This window comes from Chanodichthys erythropterus, chromosome 20 (assembly GCF_024489055.1).
Source record: "Chanodichthys erythropterus isolate Z2021 chromosome 20, ASM2448905v1, whole genome shotgun sequence".
Taxonomy (NCBI): domain Eukaryota; kingdom Metazoa; phylum Chordata; class Actinopteri; order Cypriniformes; family Xenocyprididae; genus Chanodichthys; species Chanodichthys erythropterus.
This window is the reverse complement of record NC_090240.1, coordinates 36,153,542-36,179,028: the sequence shown is the minus strand read 5'-3', so window position 1 is coordinate 36,179,028 and position 25,487 is coordinate 36,153,542.

Sequence of the window (25,487 nt, the reverse complement as noted above, 5' to 3'; positions counted from 1 at the left end):
CCCATTTCTACATCATTATAATGAAATCATGCTTTGGTAAATTATAAATATAATATTAAATAATAAGGAAGTCATGATTTTGACATTTTAATAGTTATCATTGTAAGGAACAACCCAATTAATTAATCAAAAGTGTAACTAAATTACACTTTTTAAGAACAGGATTAACCGTAAAAGATTCAGAATCAATATTTTGATACTTTATCAATTATTCGTCCACCAATACTGTAAGGAAAAACAGAGGAAGTAAAATTAGCTCAAATTAAATAATTTATTAGGTTTACGACCGAGCGAGTGATTCGTCCAGCGTTCATTTGCTCGAGCCGTAATAAGCTCTGTAGCGGATATGAATATCCAACAATCGTGAAAATACGGATTAGAGCACGGTAACTTTAAGATCGACAGTTCAAGACATTACATTTTAGAAGCACATGATACAAGATTTTACAAATACAAAAAAAAATACAAATTTAAAAATCTACAAGAGACTTCATTCTAACACAAACTAATCTAACACGAAAACACACACACACATTCATTCATTCATACACGTTGGGTCGACTTCAAATGTGAATCTTCTCGTCGACGTGCAAGGGGGTTTTCCAAGCTGATGATCTGTCGCAGGGTCTGTATTGTTTTTGGTAAAACCCAATCATGTTTGAGCTTGCTGGAAAGATGAAAGGAAGTCTCTTTGTTGCTGGAGTTAAAGTTGAAGTGGCAAAAGTCTTGGTTGAACTTTCCAGCAAAACTTAGAACACAAGACTCTCACGGATAAGAAAATTAAGTAAAAGAAAAGAAAAGTGAGTGAAAGTTGGATGGCTTGAATGAGCTGCTTATCTGGTCTTCTTGTTACTCCATGGTTCTTGGTTCTTGTCTGTTTGTTCATTTTCTCTCGTCTTCTAGTTCTCTCTCTTGCGATATGACTATTTAAACTTAGGTCTCTGTCACACCTCTGAGAGTAGTTTTGGCCGTCCTGTTTCAAAAGGACTTTTCTCTGCCCCCAATCATAAATAGGTGTTACTTCCCATCTCTGCTTTAGCAGAGAATACCATTTTAGCCACAGTTTCTATTAAATGGAATATGATGCATGTTAAACAGATTTCATTTAGGAAAGAGGAAAATAATTAAATCAAGTCCAAATAAGGCATACTTTCAGTCAGTCATTCAAGAGTTATCACATTTACATGAATTGTGAGTGTTCTAAAGCAAAACTGGTTACAGGTAGTACTTGTGGACACGTGATAATAATAATAATAATAAACTTTATTTTCTATAGCGCCTTTAAAAGTGACATCTCAAAGCGCTTCACAAAAGGAAAAGTGTATAAAAACATACACCAAATAAAAACATACTATCAAAACAAATATGTCAATATCAATCAATATCAGTATAATCAAGTAAAAGCTACCCTAAAGAAATGAGCTTTAAGGGAGGATTTAAAAACACCAAGGGATTTTGCTTGCCTAATCCAAGCAGGCAAGGAGTTCCAAAGTCTTGGAGCGACTGAAGAAAATGCCCTATCACCCATAGATTTTAGACGGGTATGAGGGACGATTAAAAGGCCAGTTTCTGAAGAACGGAGGGCACGCACAGGTGTGTAGGGGGCTAAAAGCTCAGAGAGATAGTGAGGAGCCAAACCATTCAGAGCTTTGTAAGTAAGCATGAGAACTTTAAAATCCACCCGAAATCTGACAGGGAGCCAATGTAAAGATGCCAAGACTGGAGTGATGTGATCTCTTGTCCTGGTTCCAGACAGAATTCGGGCGGCTGAATTTTGAACCAGCTGTAATTTATTTAGGGTAGCATTTGAAGCCCCAACCAGCAAAGCATTACAATAATCAATGCGAGAAAACACAAAGATATTGATCAGCTTTTCAGCCACCGGGAGTGACAGCATAGGACGCAATTTGGCAATGTTTTTTAGATGAAAGAATGATGTCTTTACAGTGTTTTGAACATGGGGGACAAATGTTAAATGTGCATCAAAAATCACCCCTAAATTTCTTAATTTTGTTTGAAATTCCAGTGTAGAACCATCCACATTTAAAGTTGAAGACCCAGCTTTACGTATCTGGTGGGGTGAACCAATGAGCATTACCTCCGTCTTGCCACTGTTCAGACACAAGAAATTTCCAGACATCCATTTTTTTATCTCAGAAATACATTGAGAAAGAAAAGACACAGCCACATTAACATCAGGTTTTGAATGTACATAAATCTGAGTATCATCTGCATAAAAGTGAAAGTTGAGACCAAGTGATCTTAAGAGATGACCAAGTGGATAAATGTAAATGCTAAAAAGTAAAGGGCCCAAAATTGATCCTTGAGGAACACCAGATTTCACAACACCAATATCAGACCTGCAACCGCCCATAGCAACGAACTGCTTTCGATCTGAGAGATAAGACTCAAACCAGTGTAGTGCAGTCCCAGAAACACCAAAGACAGACTCTAACCGAGTAAGTAAAATTGAGTGATCAGCAGTGTCAAATGCGGCACTGAGATCAAGAAGAATCAAGATAGAAAGACAGCCAGAATCAGAAGCTATTAACAAATCATTAGTGACCTTAACTAAAGCTGTTTCAGTGCTGTGGAGTTTACGAAATCCCGATTGAAGTGGCTCAAAAAGATTGTTTGCAGTAAGATGAGAATTCAATTGATTAGCAACAATTCGCTCTAAAATTTTGGCAAGAAACGGAAGATTGGATATGGGACGGAAATTATTGAGATTATCAAAATTGATGTTATTTTTTTTTGGTACGGGGGTCACAGCAGCAATTTTAAATGCTGCTGGCACTACACCAGTACACAAAGAATCATTAATGATACTTAATACAGCCGGACATAAAGTAGCAAAACATGATTTAAACAGCCTGGTTGGTACAGGATCAATAATGGAAGTGGCAGCTTTCATTTTTGAAACCTCATTGCAAAGAGAATTCAAGTCCATTGTGGAAAAGTTTGAGAGATGGGTACCAGAAAATTCTAAGGCAGATAAAGCAGAAACAGACAAAGGAAGAGAAGCAATACATTTACGAGTGTGATCAATCTTGGAATTAAAGAAATCAAGAAACGTATTACAAAGGTGAGTTGAGGCAGAGCCAGTCAAAGAATTGTCACATTTAAGTAGTTTGTTGATTGAATGAAACAATTGTCTCGGGTTATTCTGATTGTTATCAACAATCTGTGCAAAATAAGCAGATCTTGCTGCTGCAATTTTAGTCTTATATTCAAGTAAGTGATCTTTCCAGGCCTGTTGATGGACAGTCAAGCCAGACGTACGCCACCTACGCTCCATTGTACGACATGATGTCTTCATCGCACGCAGATTTTCATTATACCAGGGAGAGGGACGTCCAAAGGAAACAGATCGTGATTTCAAAGGGGCAAATAAATCCAAGCCGGATGAGAGAACAGAGTTAATCATGAAGACTTTGTCTTCCAATGCATCAAATGGCGAAAAACAACTTAAAGAAGAATCAACAAATTCAGTAAAATCAGAAGGGTCAATAGATCTCCATTTGCGATAGTTTATAATGCGAGAAGAGGAAGTGTTCACGTCAGGCAACTCCATGTTAAAATAGACAGCAAGATGATCAGACAGGCCTAAGTCAGAAGTGGACAACTGAGACACAAATGAACCATTTAGAATCACTAAATCAAGAGTGTGGCCTTTATTATGAGTAGGACAGTCAACCAGCTGGTTCAAATCGAAGCACTCCAATAAAGATGAAAAGTCTTTTGTTGTTGTAGAATCTTTTATATCCATGTGGATGTTAAAGTCACCCAAAATAAGAGTTCTCTCAAATTTGAGGCACAACAAGGATAACATATCTGCAAATTCAGACAAAAAGTCTTTATTTATCTTAGGAGGCCTATAGACCGTGACTATGGCAGTGGAGAGGGAGGCAGAAACACTCAGTACTAGGCATTCAAACGAGTTAAACTGAGGGACATCCACAGGGCTTATGATGAGTTGTTGATTATACAGAACAATCATACCCCCACCTCTACCAGAGGATCGCGGGAGATCAAACAAACCATATCCAGAAGGAGTAAGTTCATTAAAAAGAAGACCATCAGACTCTTTGTGCCAGGTTTCCGTTAGACACACAAGGTCGAGTTTTTCTTCTGTAATGATGTCAGATAACATCACAGCTTTGTTGTTGATAGAGCGCGCATTGAAAAGTGCTGATTTCAATACGCGTGGAGCAGTTGATAAAACCGGGGAAACCCCCACTTGCTTAAGAGCCGACAAGTTGTTAAAATTAACCCCCATAGGCCTACACGAAAGCCTTTGAGATTTGCGCAAACATGTAGGGTAACCAAATGTATTAGATGACAAGCAAGAGAAACTGCGTCCTGACGAGCGATGTATATAGCGCTTAGGTCTCAGTATTCCAAAATGATCGCAGCGAGCATAGATGTCATTCGCCAGATAAAACTTTCCTTTGAGGTTCAACAGTTCGCGAGTAGTGTACCTTAAAGCCATGTTGGAGAAGTCCACACGAGCCGTAACCTCACGACGGTGTAAATCCTGAGAGACACAGCAGGAGAGTAGATTCCAGCAGGAAACAAATAATAAAAACAGTAATCCAACGCGTGATGCGTTATTCCACATGACAATAGAATAGTCTTCATACGCTCCAAAACCCTCTAAAAAACTCGAATTAAAATAAAAACAAAAACAAACGGGAGAGGAGCGGCAGCCAAACGCGCCAGCGTACCCTGTCAACCGGAAACGTGATGTAAAATGTATGCAGTTAAAAGATGTTTGATAAGTCCATTTCAAATTGTTTGGAACAATTTTGATGCAGTTTTAGAACAGTCTTCATTGGTTTTTCTGTAAAGTTTTAGGTCCCTTAGAAAAACCAGAAGGGGCCTGCATTGTCTCTCTGTCTCTTCTAAGTGACCATTTGGTGTCACATGGTTGAGTTTGTCACTTCTGCCAGGAAGCATGGGGGTTATAAAAGTAATTAAGCAAGGATTTTCCTGTAGATGGCTGGAGCTGGAACTTCGATTCTGAATTAGAAATATGTTTTGAAAGAATCATCTGAATGATTCATTTTTCTGGTTCGTCCATGGTTCCTACACCATTGTGGTGAAGAGGTGCTTGTGCTTAGGTTATGAGTTGTTGTGATTTATCGGGGCAAGACTGATGATCAAATGCAGACTGTGAAAATGATGTGCTGTCGGGAATTGATTTATCTACTTCAGTTAAACTAATACTAAAACACTTGCTCACATTTTTGTGAATACTGTATCATGCAAATTTACTGAACACCTAAGAAATTACTCATAACTGGCTTTAGCACAATTACAGATCATAGGAGCAACAGTTACAACTTTCATACAACCACCCAAAGAACAATTGTTAACCACACAAACCAACAGAACAGAAACAGGGTCTTTCCCTTTACTAATAACACAATAATATTTTAATATATAAATGCCATCCTAGAAATCCACTGCCCAGTTTCAGTCAATGCAATAAAAACAAACCTAATACCAATGAACAACATGTAAAATACAGTCATGAAGCTCTATGTCAGACATATACCGGACGTTTAAGGAGACCTGCTGCACGTGCTGGTACTGATCAATCTGAAGAGTCTGGTTTGACTTCCTGTGAAGACTAGTTTGTAGTCGCCATTCTTCAGCACAATGGTAACCACAAATAAACACTAAACACTAAACTATTTAGTTTAAACACTAACATGTCTTTCCTTTTAATGAAAAACATAAAATAACAATAGATCCCTGAATTGTCTCTCCTAATGCAGTCCCTTTCAAAGTATGCTGAAACCTATAGAGAGACTTGAGTAAAGGACATTTTATTCATATTACTAGAACTTATAATTAAGCTGTTTCAACTAAGTTGATTTACAAATTAGATTTTTTTTTTTTAAATTAAAGAAACATTTTTTACACATTTTTAAGTGCAAATACTTAATTTTTGGATTGCAATCATAGTTTCATAAGAAAGGCACAGACTGATTCAATAATACATGAGGCTTTTTCTTAAAAAAAAAAAAAAGGTTACAATGTTGGTTTTGGTTAAAGGTGCACACTGTAACAAAACTGCATGCATTTGGCAGAAGAACATTGTTTTGATGTGCTTTGGCTCTGTGTGACTGCAGATGAATATGGTTATCTTACTGCTAATAAAACATTCACTATAGGCTTAAGAAACAAGCTTTCGTAAACCTGTGCCACTCCCACACCCGTCATAGTAGCCAGAGCATCTTCTCTCTATTTACGGATATGACTAGACACACGGGTGATTGACATGCAATTTCACACAAAACTATCCCGACCGTTCTAAAATATAAGCTTTTATAATTATAGGCTTACCATAGTGACTCAGGGTAAGACAAAAACACATTTTGGGAAATGGATTGATGATGTATTGACCGATTTAAATTTTGTCAATTTTGAAAAAATAAATAAATAAAAATGTTACATAGTGTCAAGCCGAGTCACCTTTACAGCTAAAATCATTTTAGGCTCAGTTTACTAAATTAAAATAAGCTAAAAGCAATACAATTCTTTATTATTATTATTATTTTATTTTTCTGCATAGTTTGTGCTTGCTGTTTAGTAATCATTTGAAACTTAAAGTTGCATGAAGCTAGCTGAACAAACTCTGAGTTTCAGAGTGGGTTTGGAGTTGACAAATCCATCCAACTTGGTTTAGATCAGGATCAACTGTTGGACAACGCTTAGTATTAACTTTCTATGTCAACTCAGGTTTAATACAGCCAATCACACGAAAAAAGAAGAACGTCAGTTTGATTCACTTCGCAATTCATGTCTCTTCCGAAGATTAAAAAAATTGCTATGAAAAATAAAATAAATTACAAAGCAGGAATAAACACTGATGCAGTGAAAGTTTGAGAAGGCAGCTGAAAGAAAATATCATGCATGAGAATCAAACAAATAGGCCTTATAATTTATATAGTTTCACAAAGAGCTCAAAAGAATACATGAAAGCTTAATCTGTTTAAAAGCTTTATACATTATGCATGTATTATATTTATTTTAATTTAAAAGCAAAGTTTAATATTATCAATATAATAGGCCTAATTATATGAATATGTCATGAATTATTCATAATTTTAATTTATTTAATATAAATATAATGAATAATTAACAGCAAAATTTGAGCAATTTTGTCTCTAACTGATTTAATTTGGAGCGAGAGATACAGGGGGAGTGGCTTTATTGCATCAGACACACACATCACTTTACTCACAGCTGATTGGTTGAGTTTGGGTTTGTGATCTGTAACCCAGAATAAAACCTGCTCCGGAGCAGGTTAGCTGTGCAGCGTAAGTTAACATAGCAATGAACCCCGCTAAAAACTAATCCACCTTCATAAGAGTTTGCTCAAACTAATCTTGAACTTGGGTAGAAACTGAAACCGGCTTTGTGCAACAGGCCACAGGCCAATAACAAAAATAAATAAATAATATAAAAAAATAATATTAAGGCCATGATTCTTGATTCTTTATGAAACCTTATAAAAATCACCCAAAATGGTTCTGCTATTGTTACAAGTTGAAGAACCGTAATTTGGTACTGTAGTATAATTTTCTTTAGAGTGTAGATTTGAATTTAGCATGAATGCAAAGCATCAAATTAAACTAGAGAAACAACTACATATTATGCAAGTAAAAGAACTACAATACAAAAAAATAAACTTGACAAAAAAAAATTACTTTTCTTCATGAAAGTCAGTTTTTGATCATAAAATCAACACGCCACTTCCCTGGAAGCTCAGAGGTGTGATTTGTGATATTGATGACATCAGCTCTTTTGTAACTCAAACTGACACTCTTACTGCTGCTAACACTTGATACTATGCTGTGTTTCCTACTGATTGATGTGGTTTCAGTTGCGCCTCTCAGTTGTGCTTTTGCTACTGACTTTGATCACAAATCAATCCATCATTTTCAGCCGTAACTTTTGACTGGAGCCCTTATGCATACAGCTGAACAGATACTCTTTAGTACATTTGTATGCAGGGATGCAAACAGGTAAGGGGGAAAAAGGTGAGAACATTGCGCGAGGTGGGGGCATGCTGTGCACGCATTTTTTTTAAAAGTTATTTGCTTTACATGCTCATTTTTTAGTTGCTTACAGGTAGGGCTGCACAATTAATCGCATGCGATTGTCTCACGCATTTCATCAGTAAAGCCGGTTCCCTGATAACCGCTAAATCGCCATCACCTGCTTTAAAATGGAGCGGCATTTAATAGACAGAGCCGTAGATCACTGACAAGCTACGCAATATCACGTTCATGATCGAAGGCGATTCATCTGCGATATGAACACGATATTGCGTGGCTTGTCAGTGAACTACGGCTCTGTCTATTAAATGCCGCTCCATTTGAAAGCAGGTGATGGCGATTTAGCAGCAATCAGGGAACCGGCTTTACTGACGAAATGCGCGTGACAATCGCATGCGATATATCGTACATCCCTACTTACAGGGTAATAAAAAATAAATGAAAAAAATCCCTTAATGTCCAAAACTGTAATTTTTCGTGCAAAAAATAACATATTGTTGCAACATTTGACCAAAAATCAACATTTGGTAGGGCTTTAACGATATGCGATATGAAATCGAAATCGCGATACGCAGGTCCACAAACCTTCTTTTCTTTAAGAAGTTCTGTGGGGCCGTTCACATATTGCGTCTTTTCCGCATGCCAGTCAGTTATTATTTTCCAATGTAGCCGCGCGGCAGGCGCGCTCATAATGGGATCGACGCGCATGCAATTCTCAACTTCTCAGAATGCCGCAAACGCACCGCAGGTAGTGTGACAAGAATCAACCGATCAGCTATGGCCTTTCCGTAACAAAACATCAAAAGCTCAGCCGAACAGCTGATCATAGCTGTACATGGTGGTTTTTATATCTTACCTCCATCAATATATCTCGTAGTAAAACTAATGCAAGGGCTAGAAATCATTTATCCTTTGCAGAAACATCCTGATCCTCTTGGAGAGCTCAGTTCATGGTTGCATAGCAACGACCGACGCCACGGAAGCGCAAGCGCTTTGGAAAGAAGAAGAAGCGGTGCGGCCGTGCCTTCCACGCGTTTTTAGACGGGATATGTGAACGGCCCCTATTCATAATTCTAAGTTAATGTTAAATTTAACATTTTTTTTCAGTGACAGACAGCCCTATTCAACTGTTAATTTGAATACAGAAGGTTTTTATTAAATTTTTATATTTATTTATTTTATTGAAATGTGATCTTGTATGTACATCAAGGAAAATTATTGAAATTTGTTAATGTTTTTTAATAAATCTTGTTTGAATTTCAGTTTCATTTTGTTCAAAATATCGTGATACGTATCGTATCGTGAACTCCGTATCGAGATACGTACCGTATCGTGACCTGAGCTTATTGTTACACCCTTAACATTTGGTTAAAATCTCATGTTATAAGTAACGAAATGCTATGCAGGATATTTAAGACAATTTTGGCTGATTAGACTGCAATACTGTTAGCCACATCTCAGACCTCACATACATAAAATATTACCCATTATAGACCTAGTTTTTAAAGTAAAGAGTAAAGGAAACACTGTACAGTACTTAATGAAACAACCAGTTCTTTACCCTTGTAAGTTCCCAAGTACCCTTGTATGACCCCCCATAAAACACTTTCTCATTGGATCTATGCAAATCCCATTGGTGACTTATTTTAATCTCAAAAAGGTGAGTTCTCACTGAAAGGTGAGGAGTTTGCATCTAAGTGTATGACATCGAGCAATGCAAAACTCCAATAAAGGGGAGTTATTCAGAGTCCTTTTCAAATTCCTTTTTTTCTCAGATTTGTCAGTTATAAACTCACATTTGCAAGAAAAAAAGTCATAATTGCAAGATGTAAACTCACAAATTGCGAGAAAAAAAGTCACAATTACCTTTTTTATTTTTTATTCAGTGGCCAAAATAAGCTTCCATAAACCTGTTCCACTCCCACATGTGTCAAAGTAGCCAGAGCAACTTCTCTCTATTACGGATATGACGAGACACAAGGGTGAGTGATGTATGCACGCAATTTCAGACAAAACTATCCCTAGTTGTCTAAAATACAAACATTTATAATAGGCTTACTGGACAGAATTCTAGTTCCCAGCATGCTGTGCATCTGACTGCATAAGGAGAATAAATGATCAGATTAAGTGTAATTTTGTGTTTTTCACACAATTAATATAGGGAGAGATGTTTTTGTACTGTATTTCTGTGTCACATAACAGTTCAGTCACTATATGCTGCCATCCACTATATGAATTTTGGCATATCACATAAAAACACTGGATGGAAACGCAGAGATGCACATAAATTCTACAAATTGCATGTGCTGATTGTGCTGAAAGACAGATAATGTTTTTTTATGTTGAAATTTACCACGTAAATTCTTCAATGTGCAACAACAACAACAACAACAACAACAACAAAAACTCATAATTTTGTCTTAACAGTGGACATGATTGGTAAGTTTTTATTGGATTTATTTATTGATTTATTGGAATCATTATAAGGGGTTGGATATAATATTTTTAAGGAACTGTTAAAACTATTCCCACCCCTAACATCCACAACATAGCATGTGGGTTTGAAGTTAGCATGAATACAAAGCATCAAATTAAACTAGAGAAACAGCTACTTTAGATTATGCATGTAAAATAACTATCTACAATACAAAAAATAATCTTGACAAAAAAAAAAATCCTGAAAAAAAGGTTTTTTTAGTCATAAAATTTAGTGTTGCTCACAGTAACATGTCAGTCAGAATTTATGACACCATAGCACCTTAGCTCTTTTCTGATGCCACATTTGAGTGTGTTTCTTTGTGGTTGTGCTTTCAATTGTGACTCAGACATTTGCTCTGCAGCTAAAGCTACTGATTTTCCGTTCACAAACTCAGACCATCACATTCAGCCATAACATTTGACTGGAGCTCTTATGCATACAGCTGAACAGATCTTTAGTACATTTGTTAGATCAAGCAATGCAAAACTCCAATACAGGTGAGTCATTCAGACATTTTTATAACAATCCATTAAAAACTTTTCACAGTTAATTAGAGTAAAAGTGATATAATGCTGAGTGATATAGGATTAACTCTTGTTTGATTGAATTCCGATTTTGTAATTTATCCAATGAACCAACATAAGAAAACCAAGCCACCAAAACTATTAAATCTAACTTTTACTTACTGTCCATAAATTCAGCTGACTCGAGTTTTTGGTAACAATTTACAATAAAGCTTTCATTTTATAACATAAGTTAAAGCAATGGACCAATAACGATGAATTCTGCAGCATTTATTAATCTTAGTTCATGTTAATGTCAACATCTAGACTACTGATTCAGACATTAAAATATGTTTTTATTACCTAATAGTAATTAAATTAGGCTATATTCATTATTACAGGCTATATTATGTATAGTTAATTGTTAGTTCATGTTTGCTAAGACATTAAATAGCCTAATGTTTTAACAGGGGGTGTGACGAGACAGCATTTGAAATGTGTTACCTAATCTGGTAATGAATGTCATTTCACAGTTCTACTTTCTGTAAAAGACGACAATACTCAAGCACTGTAAAAGGTTGTCATGACTCAACTGACTTCTTTCCTATATGATTTCTAAGGTCTCTTTAGACCTTAGAAGTGTACATGGTTTATGAGCTTCTACAACTAGTGCATTAACTAATGTTAACAAACACTTTTGATTTTAATAATGTATTAGTAAATGTTGAAATTAACATTAACTAAAATTAATAAATGCTGTAGTTGTAGCCTATTGTTTTTTTCTTAGTTCATAACTATAGTAGTTAACTAATGTTAACTAATGAAACCTTATTTGAAAGTGTTACCATAGAGTTTTCTTTTAGTCTTATTAAGTGCAAACAAACTCAAAGTAGGCCTACTCTCTCAATATTTAAAGTGCAAATAGACACCAAATATTTTTTCTAGCATGACACAGAGGTGAAAGACGGTTACAACTTCACAGCCCAGCTTAAGATAGCTTTCATATTGGGGGATAATTTGCATCAGGGAGCCACTTTCAAAATGTGAGGTATTGAAATCACGTTTGGATGCGCGCTTGTGTTTACTTTCATTCTCTGTGAATAGAGAGCGGCGGTGAACATTATCCAATTGAATGAACTTGAATGTTATTTCTGGGTCAATGACGTGATGGGTGCAAAGGCCTTAATAATAATGAAAAAAACAAAGATATGACATCCAAAGTATGTAAGGTAGTACAACAAGATGAATCAAAAAGGTTTTAATTATATTTTACTACATATCAAAATATTGTAAAGATTTTAAATGTCAAAAAGTCATTTGGTTTAACCGTCCAAAGGCCAATACAGCCATTTCATTTGTGCGATATATCGTGCAGCCCTACTAAATATAAAATGTTTGATTGTCCTTTTTCTAGCTATCTAGATATCAGCCTGTTAGCATTGTTTGAAAATATTGTCATTCAGTATAACCAAAAGTGTCATTTGGTAAAACCGAAATTTTGGTTAAACTGAATGACTTTTTTGGTGACAAATTTTGTAAAATCTTGTAAAAAATGACAAAAGCAGTGTTAATTGATTATAAAAACCACAATCTCGTTGTTAACACGTAAAACATAATCTCCATTATTTTTTTTTTACACTTTTTAAAACCTTATTCATCAATGACCCTTCTATAAAAAGCAAAACAAAAGTCGAGGGGTAATGTAAACATAGCAGTGGCATATTCTATCCTAATTTCACCCTCACACCTCGTCATGACTATCACAACAAGACAGCTTTTCACCTCGACGAGAAATCTCGTCACATTAATCTGGCATGGCACGAGATCTTATCACACCCCTAGTTTTAACTGTAAATCTGTTGAGCAAAAGAGACTAAACTGAGATGGCACCGGACTGTCACTGTGTCTCTGTTATTGTTAATATCCAGGGTCTGCAGTCAGGTGTGTTTGTCCATCAGTGTTCAGCTGTCTGTCTGCTGTCTGGGAGATGGTGACTTCTGTTTATTCCTCTATAGGTTTGATTATTCTTTAAATGACTTATTTATTTAATGGTCAAAACTTGAGTTTTGTATAATTTGTTTTTGAATAAATATCTGAACTCAAATTATACATCTTCAACTTTTCTTGAATTTGCAGCCATAGAAATGGATGGTCAGTCTCTGGATGTTCCTCTCTCTGTAGAGGAGACCCGACCAGAACCGGCCCAGAGTTCAGTGCGACCATGTTCATTCACAGGAGGATGAGTGTGAGCGATGATGATGAAGAGCAGCGGGACAATGAATGGGTTTCCCAAACTAAAATCATTTGGATTCCATTAATTAAATAATTAAAGTCAATTAATCATTAAAATGTAAAACTAAAATCAATCTTATATAGCCTAATAAAAACATTCAAAATAAAGCACTTAAATTGATGTCAGATGCAGTTAGTTTTCCTTCAGCACAAGTATTCATAATATGAACAGTGGTTTAAGCAGTGGATAATCTGCGGGTCAGGCCGGTCAAGTAATAAAAAAAATAACATTCCAATTAATTGCAGGTGGATGAGAGAGAAATCATTAATGTGTTCATTTTAATAAAGACACCGAACTGTCATTTCACAGTAAGATGCAACGAACGTGCATCTCTCTTTTACTTTCATTTCATCTGAAAGTATTTCTCTTCAAGGAAAACCAGAGCACCTCCTTATCTAAAACACAAAGGAAAACCCCTACATGAGATTGTTTTATTACGGAGCCCCCGCACATGACGTGCAAGAAAAAAATAGCCATGATTTACTTTTTTTCCTGCATGTCATATGTGGGGCTGCGTACTTTATAACTTAACAGCTTTCAATAAAAATACACAAGCTTAACTAACAGACATTATTCTGATATGAGTGTTTTCCATCAATGATGTAAGGAAATTGTTACAATTTAAGTTTGAAGGGAGTAAAGCCTGTGTTAAGTCTATTAAAGGTACAATATGTAAATTTTTTGCAGTAAAATATCCAAAAACCACATATATTTTGTCCAGCTGATTACTAATATCTCTAATGTTTTCAACTACTTGTAAATCATGAGAAAATTCCCATTCTAAACAGTGACACGGGGCAGTGCAGTCGCCTGTCAATGACGCAGTTACCTTTGTTACCGCCTTTACTGACGTAGAAACCACATGACAACAGTGCCGTGGACAAATGCGGAAGTAGTGTCTAGCGTCCAGCAAACCACTAGCTTGCTTCAAGCAGTTCCTTATTTACTTCTTGCACGTTTTATGCTGGATTGTGTTACTTATTTATGGAACATAATTACTGTTTACCATCTGCGGCTGGTTCTGTCGACAAGGACAGCTCCCGTAAACTCATGACCGGAAAAGCGGAAGCGGCGCCGGTGGCTGTGTCATAATAAAAGTCCCCCTGCTCGTGAGGCGTGTGTTGATCAATCGCTCCAGCTCCTCGTTCAGTTCCACAACACTCGCTCCTGTTCTGCTTCATACTACAGTAACGTTAATAATCGCATCCACGAACATGAGTTCTTCCAGACTCCAATCCCTATTCTTTTGCACCGTCCGTTGAGATGGAGACCACATGTCCCAAGTTTCCGCTCTAAAACTTGGCGTCATCAAACTTCGCCTTTGTTTTGAATAGGCTTCTAGCGACCTCTAGCGGAAAAAAATATCACAAATTGTACCTTTAAGAAAATGTAATTTAGCCAAAGAAGAACTTTTATTTTAAATAAATTTTAATTGATAAGCAGCTTACTTCAGTGTGATGTTATATCATCATGCTCAAGTTCAGATATCTAAATCAGAGAATAAAACTGGGTGGGTGGATTATTTATTTTTAACAGTGGAGTTAAGGTACAAGTCAATGCACAGTCTTTTTCTTTGTTCAATTTACACACTGAACATGGGTTAAAGCTCTTTATTTTGAACACCAGTGTGCACCAATGAATTTATCTTTAAAATGTACAAACTCATTTGTATTCATGACTGTATTCATGCTGTCTGTGGATGAGATGACATACTGTATGAAGGGAGATTCATTAATTTTTTTTTTTAAGTGCACAGTAAGATTTCTTTGTATTTTTGTGTAAGTGGGCACAGATTTGTAAGTGTAAAATATTTGGATAAATGTGTAATTGATTTCTTGTCAATGTCTATTTCTATATATATAAAAAAAAAAAAAAAAGTTGTTCCACTTGTTTTTTCCAAATTTTTGACTGGTGTTTTCTCATCTGACTGATTAAAGGGGCTATATGTGAGATTACTTTAACTCTCTGAGGTCTGAAAACACGCCGGCGTGTTTTGCAGGATTTTTTTCACATTGCAGCAAAACAGACTTAAAATACTCCGTCATTTCTTGTCATAGAGACATAAGTAATATATCAATTGAAACTATAGAATGTCTTCTTTTATTTGTGTACACTCAGAGTAAAAACACAATGTTGTGCTTTTTGTAAAATAAAGAAAACTAACATGATGCGTGATCTCTCCTCGTAATCTGTATGAAAAGAGAGCCATGGCAGAAGTCCGAGATTCAGCTCATTACCCGCTAATGCGGCCACGCCCACGGAGCCAGCGCTATTCAGACGCAAATTCAGAGGCAATACATGCATACATTGTCTCAATCGTGTATTTATTGTCTTGAAAAGTGTTTATTTGGATGTTAAAGCCATGGTTAGCAATCTGTAGAAGACATGCCGTTAGTTCCTAGTTCCTTTTCTTCTTTATATGAATTTGTGGCCTAAAGGTGTACAGAGAGCGCCCTCCGGCTGCAAATATGAATTAAAAACACCATTCCTGAAATGTCCTCTTCTTCTTTAGAACAATTTGTGGACTAAATGTGCACAGAGAGCTCCCTCCGGCTGCAAGTATGAATTGAAAACACAGTATCCAGCACTCATATTGATGACAATAAATATTACTTCTCAGTATAGAAAATTGACAAAAATATATAAGAATCCATCAATATTTCTCCAAATGTGCATGCTTTTAAGCTAAAAGCCTATATGAAATGCCATAGAGGTAACATAATTGTTCAGACACTTTGCATCACAGAAATACATTATATTTTAAAGAATATAATAGAAAACCATTATTTTAAATTGTAATAATATTTCACAGTATTGCCGTTTATGATGAGCTGAGACATTATTACAGAGGGTTTTTTTTCACAGCCTACCTGACTGAAAGTCCTCATTAATATGCAAGTCATGTCAGGTCATTATTATGTGATTATTTTGTCTTCTCAGGTGTAAATGGCCCATTATTCATGATCATTCACGCCTCCATGCATACTGTGTTTCTTGACAAAAAGTGTCTTACAAAAACTAAATCAATATATTGTTTTATATGAAGGAGTAGGCAGCATAATTTTTATATAATTCTGAAGCAAAAACTCTAGTCTACAACCTCCAATACCCAGAACTCTTGTGAACACAGATTTAAATTTTTTTTTTGGCTTTATTTCAGTGACTTAAGTTTTTTGCTTTTTCAATAACCATGCATAAACGTTATTCCTTCAAAAATACAAACATGTACATGTTCCTCACATATTATGGTAGCCTAGTTTGTGCTGAATACAGTGTAATGACACTTTTGTCATTTATATGTTTATGAACAACTGAAAAAAGCACAAATGTCAGGGCATCTCAAAACTTCTCCAAGCCCCAAATCAGCCTCAGACTCCAGAGGGTTAATAAAGCATAAAATACCCCAATATGTTTGCAGATATTTAAGAAACATGCTAAGTTCACCTACTTGTTTCTCAGAAAAACATTGCTACAGCCAGATATTCTACTTTGAAATGTGCGTTCCGTGTCGGAATGTCTGTCTTTGTTTTGGTTTGTGCGAAACCGTGTGCTTCCAGTTTATCCAATAGTATTTCGACATCACAGGTTGCCAGTTGGCGGAAAACACCGTGTCATTGTAGTCATGGAAACCAGCAAACAAACTGGGTCAGAGAATCACAGATTCTACCTGACCTAAAAAGCCTTTGCATCCATCTAAATATCTCTATGAATGACAGCACATTAAAACACAGATAAATCAACTCATCAGCTTAAAGTGTGTAAGTCTCCTCAGTTTTCATTGTCAATTGCGCTCCCTATTGTTGCGTGGCCATCCGTGTTTTTGAAGGAGGGGGCGGGGCAAACAATATTTTGAATTTGGACTGCAGTACCTATTTCAACCACTGGGTGTCATTCCTACATAGAGCCCCTTTAAATAACGCACTGATTCACAAAATTGATGTTTTATTTCCAAAGTAAAAGTAATTTATTTTCTTTACACTTACAAGTTGCATTTTTGAGTACAATCATGGTTTCATAAAAATTATGTTGTGTTGCACAACAACAACAAAAAAAAGTAGTGTTGGATTTCTAACAAAACTACATGGATTTTGCCGAAGAACGTTGTTTTGGTTGTGCTTCAGTGTGTGACTATGCAGATGAATACATTACTACTGAAGACGTTACTGTAGCTTTACCCATTAATAGACATGGTACTTCCTTGAAAATAAATTCCAGAACAGAGTTACAACAACCATAATGAAATGAGCCTTTACAATAGATAATGCTTTACAATCAACTTATCAATTTATCTGCTCAATAAAATACCTTACTCACCTGTTGAGTAATAAAAACACCATCTCCACATCACTTTTAAAACAATTCAAATCCCTCAGTTTTCGCCATCCCTGAAAAGCCAAGTTAATGTTGATTCTTGTTTTATTACAAGCTCTGCCAGCAGAAAGAGAATAACTAAAAACATAAAAAGTTATGCATTTTGGCCATTCATTTACATGATAGCATTTTAGGTTCCTGGAAACACAAACTTTTGAAAACAGGTTTCAAATGGTGCGTTCACACCGGACGCGAATGAAGCGGTAAGCGCGAGTGATTTACATGTTAAGTCAATGCAAAGACGCGAATTGACATCCTGCGGCGCAAATTGAGCGATTCGCGCGAATGACGCGATTCACACGAATCGCGCAAGTTGAAAAATCTGAACTTTGGCGAATTTCCGCGCCGCGTTAACCAATCAGGAGCTTGCTCTAGTAGTGACGTGACGTAGCGAGCTGAGGCAGAAATTCGAAACAACAATGGAGGACAAAATCATCGTCGCTGTACATCTTCATACATTTATAGAAACAGAAATAAAAAGGATCGTGTTTGAAAGAAAGTGAGTGAGGAGGTCGGACAATCTGATAAGTTGTAAAAAACTGTCTTTACTCAATTTGAGCTATATATATACATATATATAAATACATATTAAGACTACAAGCCAACTAAAGACGACCAATTGAGCTTATTCGCTGTAATTTACAATTATTTCCCCACTGACAATTGTGTTTATTCAGAGGAAGTGTGCAGAAAGCAGTGGGAGAGTCTGGGACACATAAAGGAGCGGGAGAGCCCCTCTCATGATGCAAATTCGCGTCTGTTGTGAAGGGATTTTCACGCGCGAATGTCACGCGCGAATGAAGCGAATGTCACGCGCGAATGAAGCGAATGTCACGCGCGAATGAAGCGAGTAAACTCAAAATGTTCAAGCGTCCAACTACGCGCGAATAGCGCGATTTATTCGCGCAAGTCGCGTCTGGTGTGAACACAGCAAAAGAGCAAGGTTTTGAAAATGGTATCCATGGGAACAAAACAAAACAACATATTCTCCAACCAATACACCTATATAGGTCGTTTGTAGTGATGCTCCGATTGATCGGCCACTGATCATGATAGGCCAATATTAGTCGTTTGTCACTTCCCTAAAATACGACCCATAGGAGCATTTGCTAAAGTTGCACCCCTGTCGACAACAGGACACTTTAATTTTAACGCATTGTTCCCTTTTATCTGCGTCATGTTTCAAGTTTTTGCGTAGCTCAATTGGCAGAGCATTGCAATATATAACAATACGCAATCATGTGATCATGCGATCGTGGGTTCAATCCCAGAGAACTCATGTGCTCATAAAGTGTATACTATAAATCACTAAGGGTAGGTTTAGGGGTGGGGTGGTTGCGGTCATTAATAAAAAGATGAGTTTTGCTAAATGAACATAGGAAAAATTTAAAATGGAAATGGAAAAATTGCATTTAAATGAACACGCATTTTGATTGCTAACAACAGTCATACGTCATTTCATGACGACAGACGTAACACAACACTCATTATATTTACACCAGCTAGAGGGCGCATGACTTTAAAGCGTAAATATAGGTCGTAATAAGGTGCTTAAAAAAGATCTATAGGGTGTTTTTTTTTTTGGAGGAATGGGGATCGTTTTGACAATGATGTCGTCTGTATGCGGAAAACTCAAAGGAAAAACTTCTCTGTTTTAAGCATTTCGTTGTTGTGTAAACGTACCCTAAAATGGGTGATTGGAGATTTAGACTTTTTTTCTTGCAATTGCGAGTTTACATCTCACAAATCTGACTTTTTGTCCTCTTGCAATTGTGAGTTTATATCTCTATACTGAGCCGGTGTTCAGACGTAATTCACTGTCAACTGTGTAGGAGACTGACAAGGTAGAGGAAAAATAACTTATTTAGTGTTGGCCGATTTCAATACACTGCTTCAGGAAGCTTCGGAGCACAAATGAATCAGTGTATCGAATCTCCTGATCGGAGCGCCAAAGTCACGATGGCTGCGTCCGAAAACCTAGAGAGCTGTCTTGCTGCCTCGCTATCTTATAAGAGAATGACTTGTACGGCAGCATTTGTGCATGAAGGTACCTCACGAAATTGATTTCGGACAGACTTCTGAGGCAGCGTAACAGTTTAATGATCTACAGCAATATAGCGCGAGCTTTGGTGAGAACTAAACAAATATTTAATTACTACAGTAGTAATTTCTCGATAGAAATGATATCAAAGTTGAAACATGTTGATCAAAATCGTACGTTTGTACAAAAACTGAGCAGCAAACGCAACTTTCGGACGCCATCTTTATTTTTCGAGCTCAACTGTCACAGAATGGAAAGCACTGGATTGTGGGATATCAAAGGCAGCTAAGGATACATCTATGCTTCCTTCAAAAATCGATCAGATGAAGGTATCTCATGAGAGAGGAAGTGAAGCTAACTTTGGATTCGGACGTGCCTTGATGCCTTCCTACCTTGAAATGTGTCCTCGTAAGGCAGCATTTTCCAGTTTTCGGACGCAGCCATTATTTCAGACGTTGGCAGTTTGACATGCGATCTGAATCATGATTCCACACACTGATTCATTTGTGCTCCGATGCCTCATGAAGCAATGTTTTGAAATCGGCCATCATTAAATAAGTCGTTATTTTGTTTTTTTGGGCGCTCCAAAAATATTCTCGTCGCTTTATAATATATTGAACCGCTGTACTCACATGAACTGATTTAAATATGTTTTTAGTACATTAAAGGATCTTGAGAGAGGAAATGTCATTGCTCCCTATGCTGGCCTCACTGAGCCATCGGATTTCAACTAAAATATCGTAATTTTTGTTCCGAAGATGAACGAAGGTCTTACAGGTGTGGAATGACATGAGGGTGAGTAATTACAGTAATTATAAATCATAAATTTAATTTTTGGGTGAACTAACCCTTGAAGGAAACTCAACTTATATTAAGCTGTATGTGTTAGTGTTTAGTCCTCTGTTATGCAGGGATTTATAGGGTTTTCTGTGATGTTGCAGTTTGATGTTAAGGTTACCATCGTGTTGAATAGTAGAGCCTGTAGTTAGGTCGAGGATGGAATTTAAAATGTGAAGGCATTATAAAAGACATGTTTACATACACCAGATTCAAATAGGGCCTGTTCCACAAAACCAATTTTACTATCATTTCAAAGTAGAAACCAACTTCAACGTAGAAACTCTTCAACGTCTTACACACACACACAAATACAATACAGGTGTCATTAGAATTAGCCTAATTGTAATTTTGGCACGTGACAGAAAGCCTGACATGAAAACACTGGCACGGCGACCAGATAGACCGTTAAACCATATAATGGCGCGGCGGCCAGAGCCATAAACATTAGCTTACTATTTGAAGATTTGTGATGAGAAGCAAGTTCAGTCGACTCTCCCTCTTTCTGCACCGTAGTTGTCAACATGAATATCCAATATGTCAAAACTTTACTATTCTAACACAAGTTAAAAATAAGTTCAACTACTAATTCTGATCGCTGTCTCAATTAGCTGGGCTCAGGTGTCGCGTGACGTCTAAGCCCCGCCCATTAACCGTTAACAGATACCTCGTCATGCACTGCTTTATATTTCGATGTCCATCTAAAACTATTTTAAACAACATTTTGCTTATTTTTGTATTATTTTGACGGTTTATGAGCTCATAATAACTGAATTCTGTTATTACAAACCATAAATGGCGAAAGGAAAGTGTTACATCAAAATAAACTTTTTTTGTGGGTCATTCTACAGAAACGTTTACTTTTCTGTCCCTAGACTTTACAGAAATATTACACTTGAAAAACACTTTAGGATTACAATTTTTATATATTTTAATATGAAACAATATGTCATTTGAACAATTAAACCTTCTTGAGCCATCAATGTGGCAATATTTGTTTTTTAATTAATTATAAAAAATCCAAACACAGACGAGCTCGTCCCCACAGTCAAGTACAGATGGAAAGTGCTTTATTTTGAGCTCAGAAACATGTTTTTCTACCATTTCAAATACAATAATGTATGCATAACTATCAAATATATTATGTAAATGACATTAAAAAAACAACTGGTGAATAAATATTACAAAATATTTAATGAATGTAGTGGTCCCCTGGTGTTGTGTCACTGGTGTTACCTTTAACAAAAATCTCTTATTTTGAAAGAAAAACATCAGTGGACTTCCTTCTTCCTGTTTCGGGAAGATCCATGAAGAAAGGCTAATGGAAAGTCCACTATCTCTTTTCAGTTATCAGAAATTTTAATTAGAAAATCATAATTTAATATGAAGCTTTTAGTTGAAGTCACTGGTGTGACCTACTTTATTGTTAGGGAATTTTAAAAAACAAGAATACAGATGGATTAAATTACTTGATTTAGTGAATATATCATGATTGACAACATGTGGATTGATACCTTGCAGCAGCCATTTTGTAAAATTCATTTTTCATGAAAATTGTCACTGGTGTTACCTGTTTATAGATAAACTTTATTTAAAGTTATTCATTAAGTTCTTTTGCAAAATAGCACTAAGATTACATGACTATAACTTTTCTTTCTCATTTTTAATCCTCCTTTGGGCAGAAATTGCTTAATTAAGGGTATATGGCTCAAGAATTAAGATTTAAATGATTGCATCTTTACTTTTTTATAACTGTTTTTCAAATATTTTCATTGTTATAGCAAATACATGGTTGTGCAATTTAATTTTAATTTTTGCATTATCATTATTATTCTGTAACTCTGACTGCATGCGCTGAAAAAATTGAGAAATAATATTTCATAAAAATATTTAAAATTGCCAGAGAACTAAGGTAACACCAGTGACAAAAAAACTGGTACATGCGATCTTTAAATAAATGCACAAAAAAATAAAATAAATAAAATTAAGCTGTCATTTATGTGTAATTTATGTGTATTCATAAAGTCAAAGTGTAATTATAATAATGTGGTCTAAGTTTAAATGTTAGAAAAAGAAATACATTTTAAGACGCTGAAATGTAAATGTAAGATGAACTGATGAATCTCCACCAGCAGAGGGCAGAAGTGAACACATTCACTTCACTCCATGCAGCCAAACTAACTAATACAGGCCATAAAAATCGCATTTCTTGAGTTTATGGCCATTAAATTCAGATCTAAGCAGTACTGAAAACACAATTGCAGACACTCACAACACAATGTGAAGACTGCAGAAAACACACGCACGTATTTCTCAGTAAACTATGCAGTTTGCCTCGTGCTCTGATGTATTCTTAGCCCACATACACATTCGACATGTGGGATGTGTTTACCATCTATAGGTCAAGTCATAAATTAACCTAGTTCAGCAGTTCAACTTACTCTCCAGAGTTAAAGAGCAACCACGATTGCCTTATGCAATACACGCTCACTAGTCATTTTCACCGGGTTCCTCTGTATCTGCTAGTCTGGTTATGGTTTTGTTTTTTACTTTTATAGGAACTCAGAACTTTTTAAATACACAATCTTATTCCTCAGTGCATGATATTTTAAAGAAAATGACTGTATTTGTAATCAAAATTCAATTCATCTCTGTGCAACATCTGGGACATTCGTTCTAAGATATAGGAGATTTTTTTTTTTGTTTTTTAGTGCTTTTGTTGAGAACATATGCAACATTATAATTAAAACCAGTAAGTCCAGCACTGATTCTAAAGAAGATGCATGTGCATGCATTACACTAAATCCCATCAAGCATGCAAACTTAACTTTTTCAAGAGGAGGAAGTGGCGCCGCCATGATTCATAACAGTATTTATTTCACACGAGGTTCTCTGCGCTCGTTTATCATATAACTGACATTATGTAATATCACTCAACAGAGCAGTATATCAATACTTCACTGAAAGAGAATTTCTCTAAACCAGATTCATATACAAATGAAATGTATATACAGGTTATGAATTTCCCACTTGACCTCATTCACAATAATTCACATCTTGTGTCCAAGAAACACAAATAAATGAAATAACTGACATTTTTAACCACCAACTCAGGCAAAAACACATTAATAACTTTATGATACTAGCAGATTTAACAAAAAAATGAACATTTCTTAGCAAAACACGTGTATAAATGAACCACAGAATGAAGTTTAACAAGACTGTATGGCGGTTCCTAAACATATTTCTAAAATATATACAGAGATCTGATGATCATAACAGGGTAAAAAGTCTGACTGTATACTTTTGAGTTGTTTTCACATACAGTTATTAAAGGAACCTGGAGTTGTATGTGTCAAAAACACATCTAAAACAATCACACTTAGTCACACAGTTGTACACCAAGCAGCATAAAAACAATATTTACTATTTAATACATTTGATTATATATTAATATCATTGTAAAATTTTACAATAAGGTTTCATTTGTTAAACACAGTAAAAAATATAGTGTTCATGTTAGTTAATGCATTAACTAATGTTAACAACTAAGACCTTATTGTCTTAATACTATTTTATATTATTATTATTATTTATTTATTTATTTATTTTTCTATTGAAGGGTTGCCATGACATTGATCATTTCAGGCATTATAAAAACAAATGGCTGAAATCTAAACTCAGTAAACAGGTAGCTTCACCTGCGCAGGTACGGGTTGGTATATGCCACTGATGAGGTACTTTCATATTTAATACTAAATGTTATATACAGTTTCTACCAATAAATAAAAAATAAAAAAAAAACCATTTGTTTGAGTGTTTCAGAAATATTCAAAACAAAGATTTTATTAATGAATCTGATATAATCAGTGATGTGTTTGATAGGGCTCCACTTTTGTTCACGAAACACAAGAACAATGAATTTCTTATGTAATTATCACACTGAATTAAGGATAATAATTCCTAAAATAACTCTGAAATATTAACACTGATGAATTCCGCTGATGTTTCATCAATGAGTGACTGAATACGATTTAACACTGTAAGTGTTCCCTAATAAAGAGTAAACCAAATAATCCACCACAATTGCTGTCTTTTTATGAAAGCTTGTTTCTGACTTTTTATCTCACAATTCTGACTTTTTCTGGCAATTACGAATTTATGTTTCACAATTTGGACCTTTTCTCGCAATTATGAGTATATATCTTACAATTCAGCCTTTTTTTCTTGCAATTATGAGTTCTCACAATTATGAGTTTTCTCACAATTACAAGTTTATATCTCAATTCAGACTTTTTTCTCGCAATTACGAATTTATATCACAGTTCAGACTTTTTTCTCGCAATTACGAGTTTATATCTCACAATTCAGACTTTTTTCTCGCAATTACGAATTTATATCTCAATTCAGACTTTTTTCTCGCAATTACGAATTTATATCACAATTCAGACTTTTTTCTCACAATTACGAGTTTTCTCGCAATTCCGAGTTTATATCTCACAGTTCAGACTTTTTTCTCGCAATTACGAGTTTATATCACAATTCAGACTTTTTTCTCACAATTACGAGTTTTCTCGCAATTCCGAGTTATTATCTCACAGTTCAGACTTTTTTCTCGCAATTACGAGTTTATATCTCACAATTCAGACTTTTTTCTCGCAATTACGAATTTATATCTCAATTCAGACTTTTTTCTCGCAATTACGAATTTATATCACAATTCAGACTTTTTTCTCACAATTACGAGTTTTCTCGCAATTCCGAGTTTATATCTCACAGTTCAGACTTTTTTCTCGCAATTACGAGTTTATATCTCAATTCAGACTTTTTTCTCGCAATTACGAATTTATATCACAATTCAGACTTTTTTTCTCACAATTACGAGTTTTCT